At 37.9% G+C, this 5648-nt stretch overlaps 1 long non-coding RNA gene across 1 annotated transcript; it reads right to left on the bottom strand.

The window, feature by feature from the left end:
- Nucleotides 1-1193: 1193 nt before the first annotated feature.
- Nucleotides 1194-4668, bottom strand: LOC116964122. Its single transcript, XR_004408567.2, has 3 exons — nt 4581-4668; nt 3953-4013; nt 1194-1328 (listed from the first exon to the last, which is right to left on the bottom strand). It is a non-coding gene; the product is annotated as an uncharacterized LOC116964122 (long non-coding RNA).
- Between the last annotated feature and the right edge of the window lie 980 nt (nt 4669-5648).

Raw genomic sequence — 5648 nt, 5'->3', positions numbered from 1 at the left:
TAGCCACAAACAAACTTAATCTTCATTTATTTATCCACATACATTCCAGCACTGTCTATACTTTTGGCCTCCAAAATGTCCCACACGGATTCCTACATTTTAATATGCATCATAAAGATTTTCTTTTGTTTGCATTAAATCTGCTACAGGATAGTTTCACTGAGGCCCGCTAGTTATTCCACAGTGAAAAATGATGACTAATCACTCCTTGCTCACATTTTTCACAACATTCATGACTTAACAGGCCTGCAACATATCCCTCCTTAGCTTTGCTTGCTGCAGTTTAATTTCATTTACTTTAATACACTTGTTTTATACCTTTCTGTACAAGATTGATGTTATATTCTAGTTGTTTCCTACACTTTGCTTTTTATCAAGGGATGTTGCAAAATAATTCTATCCAAGTGAGGTAAAGAGAACAATTTCAGTGTCAGAATGACTCTTGCAAAATCTCCGACATTATCCCTTCCAAAATTATGTCAGTTTATTCCAGCACCTCACATCAATTCCCTAGGAACTGAGAACCACACCCATTACAAGAGTTGGGGAGAGAAAGATTAGCTGTTGCATGGGATATCCTAGAAGGTCTGCATCACACTAGCAGATGGAGAGAAGAATTTTTATGCCCAGGCTCTCTTCCTTCACTCCGGAAAAGTACTAACTGTCCTGTAGCTAACTGTCTTCTGATTCAGGAATAGCATTACGAGTCTGAGAGGAACAGGACTTCCCTGTATGGGACTTAGATACTCAGAAATAGAATTATTAATAATAATGATAACTCTTATGGCTTGTGGTATAAAAGATAAGCACAGGGAAAGCAAAATAACCAGAAGTACAAGCAGGGAACACGTCACATATTTTCTTCTTAAAGTACATTTTCCACTGTGTGTCTGAATGGATGAAGGCTTGCATACCTGACTTGGCACATCCTTTCAACATTTTACACAGCAGAACAAAGCAACAGAAGTTTTTCTCCTAATGATTCAGCTCAATCACCCTTTCTTAATCCCTGCCTGATGGTCCCAGGTATGTTAGGGGCAAGGACATACCAACCCTGTTGGCCTTTTCAGGATTCCAACATCTCATACTTTATACCCTGTGGTCAAACTTACCAATCTTTACATATATTTCTGTCTTCAAGATTTCTTTAAAAACACCCCTCACCACACCCCCTCCACACCACTTACCTTCTTGTTGTACAGTGATGCATTTCCTTATCTCTAGAACAGAAAAAGTTGAAGTCAGCACATCAAGACCATCTTTTTCTGCTTCAGTAATGCAGTATTGGCAGGCCAATATCATCTTCGCTCATTAGAAGCTGGACTAACCTGAAAAGCCACACCTAGAGTGTTAGTCTCTACTGCATGTTCATCTATTGAGGGAATGTTGTTTTCTCTATTTGCCCTTCACTCTAAAGCTGTATTTAAGTTAATTTTCACCCAGAAGTGTTAGAATTGTATTAGACAAAATTGAATGTCTGATATTATTTACCATCGGTACTTTCACTTTCAAGATTAAATTAAATTGAGTGTATGGTTTTCTCCTTATTTATATAAAATAGTTAAGTATTACACTGAAGGAAATATCTGAAGTTTTATATTTGATTTAAAAGAGGCATAAAAATCTTAATCACATTAATAAACCTAATTAGTGTTGCCCCAATATGGGCAGCTGGAGAGTAGGGGGGTGCATAGGGAGCAGAATAATATCAATAAATCATCATGGAGAAGTTAAAATTGTCTCAGGGTCTAATAAGTCTAAAATCATGATCTGTATCACATCTACTTTTCTAAAAAAGTATTCCACCTATTGCATTCCTTTTCATTGTTATATCTGCTGCCCTCTAATTCCTAAGGGGAAGGGAAAAAAAAAAAAATCACCCTCCACAGTTAAACCTTAGTCATTAAAAGAATACACAATTCTATACTGAAGAGAACAGTAAAGACATTCCCCACAACTACTAGACTACCATCCAAGAGAGAGAGATAGACAAGTTCAAGTCCTAGAGTGCATTTTTTTTCTCCCCTATGCACCTCCCTGGTGAAAGCACTGTGATATAAGTTGCTGTTTAAGTCTACTATAGAGTAGCAAGACTTCCAGGAAGATTTCTGTAGCAGGAGAGCAGTGACCTGGTGTGTCATGAAGGTGCTGATTGTTTCATTACCACAAGAGAGACAAGCACCAGACAGAGATTTCTGATCTAAAGGACAATCAGTGCTGTGAAAGAACAGAATCAGCTACCATAAGAAATGATATTTGAGAGGGTCAGTGAAATCTGCACAAATCCATGAAGATGCTAAGAAGCAGCTGATGTTTCGTAGAATAAACAAAGGGTATGTGGCGGGGAACCAAATGCAGGCATGACATTGTACGGCTGACTACTCTTGTGTCCCTGCTTTGGACTACTGAAAGAAGAGGTAGAGGCTCCAGAAAGCACGTGGGGACATGACCACAGTGTCAGCGAGCATTTTAAAGAAAGGGAGAAGCTGTTTAGGTTTGGGTATGTATTTCTTGGGGTTTCTCAAAGTGAAATAAATGGGGGAAAAAAGTTTTAGCAAGAAGGTGTAGGTTAAAAAAAAAAAAGAGAATTATTTGGTTTATGGTGGTTCAATGTCTGTGCTTCTGAATAACCTGGTGTCTGTTCCTGGTGGAGGAAAAGAAGTAGAACACCTTACATAGTTCCCCTACTTAATGTGGACAGTTAATTCACATGGGCAGCCTGTTGAATCTAACAGGAGATGTGGTTGATGTCAGCTGAAAATGGTATGTGAAGTTAGAGGAGCACCACGGGAAGAGACTCAATAGAAATGAAGAGAGGACTAGGAAAGGATGTCCAAAAGAACAATAAAAAGTTAGATTTGTGAGAAAATCATAAGGTATTGTATCAAAAATGTAGAATCACCAGTGTTGCAAAAACTTTCTAAGGTCAGGAAAATTTCATATGTCTTAACCTGAGACTGGACTAGAAGTTTCTTAAGTTTCTAAGACAATACCTCTGTCACAGATCTCCTGAGAAGTGTTCATGTGTAAATAAGACAGCCTCACTTCACTCACTTAGTTTTTCACCCTGCTTACAAAAGAGAATCATAAAAAAAACACAGGGAGATCCAGGATGTTTTTCCCTCTTTATCCTTACATGTTTATCATAAATAATGAAGTCATGGATTGTGACTACCCCATCTCAGTATCAATAAACCAAGGAACTGGCAATGTTAACATTCAAGTAGCAGGATGCACTACATTTATATGCAAACATATGTGAGGAAGAACATTATCTCAGAGGGAAAAGTTTACAAATATAGTCTGCTTACCACAGCTGAAAGAGTTTGGACTGAGATGAGAGTGAAAATAGTGAAAAAATAACAGTCATAAGGAACTATTATGCATCTCCAGGGCAGGATTAGAAGGCAGAACAGGAAGCATTTATACATGAAAAAAGGAGACTTGTAAAAAAGCCCAGACATTGATCATGGGGAATTCAATTATGCTGACATTTACTGGAACACAAGTGACAAGTAAAAGCATGTTCTCAAAACACTCAAGGCTCCTGCCATATGGAGCTTTCTGCGAAGTCAACCCAACAGCAGCTTCTAAGCAGAGCTGAATTCTAAGCTCTGTCTGCAAGGTGGCAGGAGGAGGTGTCCAAGCCAGCTCCAGATGAATGAATTCAGCGACTGGAAGCATTACAGGTTGCAGGCATGCAGCAGTCCAACTGAATTTATTATCCAGTGGCTTTAGCAGCACCTCATTTTCAGTAGTTTTTGGAGATTTGCTTGTAATTGGTGCCTGCAGTTGGGTGTATTTCACAGCACTGTAAATAAGAAGAAAAGCAAGAAGGACACTTCAAAATATTTTCAGTTAACTATCTAGACAGGAACTTCAAAATCACTCAGGTCAGTGAAAAAGGTTGATTGGTTGAAGTAGTGTCACTGAAATTATAGTATTTACTTACCGTTGTGAAATTCATCACTATCACTGAATATCCTCTTCTTAGAACAGACATGAAATGACTTCTAAAAAAGAAAAAAAAAAAATAATGGTGAATGTTCCTAGAGAACACTGGAAAGGTTGTTCAAAGAAAGTAATCATTGGCCTTGCTCCTGTAAGTACTTTCTACTGAAGCTGGTCCTGACAATTTCAAGCAATAATTATGCAGCTCTTTTACCAGTTATCTTTACTGCTTTATTCAGTGAGTGATTCTCCCTTTAAGATTAGAGCATAGGTTGGCAAATGGGGTGGAATCAAAACAAACACACAGCTAACTCTCCATATTTTATTACAATGAGGCTATTTACCCTTTTAGCACTCTACTAAGCAGAGTCAGGCCAAAAACTTGGAACAGGGGCAAAGAAATAGAACATTAATTCTTTTAATTTCTCAGATTTGTACCTACACAATTAGAGGGAAGCAAACAAACCTTTTTCTTACAGTCTCTGACTCTTAGTTTACAGCTAACTCTTTTCTACTTGTCCTTCTGTGTATTTTTCCTTTACTCTAGAGAGTGTTTACACAGGATTAACTTGTACCAACAATTATATTTAAATATCAAAAATATTTATCAAGTGGAAAGTAACCCCCACCTTGAAAAAACTTGACGGTAGCACCATGGGGAAGGGAGAGGGGGAAAGATGTAGTTTGTTTTATGTCTGTCCCAAGGGCAGAACTGGTATTAAGGGAAAAGGGTGACAAGGGCAGCAGAGCAGGAAGAGCAGCTGAGGCAGTGCATTTCTCTCATGCAGTCTGGTTCCTAGGCAGAGAGATGAAAGATCAGAGCTTAGTCCAGAGCATCCCTCCTGAACAGCTCTGGTTATCTGGATGCTGAAAAAGGTAAGGGGTTAATTTTATCACTCTAGAAAAATAACCAAAGTTTACAGTTTTTTCAACAATGCAAAGAGGGTCACTGAGAGGTTCAAGTAGAAAACACTAAGTATAGATGGTACTGAGATCCTGTGGTAATGGCAATAATATAAATAATTTAACTTAGGCTTTGTATTTCATCTCATCAGAGAAACACCACTTGATCTTTTCTAAACTTTGGAGACTACTCTTTGCCAAAAATGACATCTTTAAATATCTCTGGCTATAATTTATTCCAGAAAGCTGGAATGCAGACAAATATACACACACATATATGTACATGAACACCAAAACTTATGAAAACCATAACATAATTCAAACCTGAAGGAATTCAGATAAATACAGATCAATGTGCTAAGAAAAGGCTATTGATCAAAGTAAGCTATTGATACAAAACTATTGATCAAAGGAAGCATGAGGATAAATTACTCCTTAAGCTCAAGTTTGTATGGGAAGAAAATTAGTGTCATTACAAGATAGATATGGGGAAAAAATGTGATCGAAAGTGTTTTAAGGGATGTGAGAGAATGATCTGACCCAAAGATGCACCTCAGTATGAAAACAAAGCAGGTGTTTCGGATCTCTTTGTAATAAATAAAAATAATGCACTTACTAGACTGGAGCAGGGGTAAGTAAAAGAGAGCATCCACAAGATGCGTGTGCATACATGCAAGCACTTCCTATGGGGCTAGTCTAAAAAAGCTAAAGATGTATTGGCTAAATGTTTTCAAGACCAGGTGGCCCTGATAATGGGAATCTAAGATTCATTAAAGGGCTGAACAAACAATTTC

The sequence above is a fragment of the Tyto alba genome, unplaced genomic scaffold, assembly GCF_018691265.1.
Source record: "Tyto alba isolate M040663 unplaced genomic scaffold, T.alba_DEE_v4.0 Super-Scaffold_40, whole genome shotgun sequence".
Lineage (NCBI taxonomy): Eukaryota > Metazoa > Chordata > Aves > Strigiformes > Tytonidae > Tyto > Tyto alba.
This window is presented reverse-complemented; position numbering and strand designations above follow the sequence as displayed.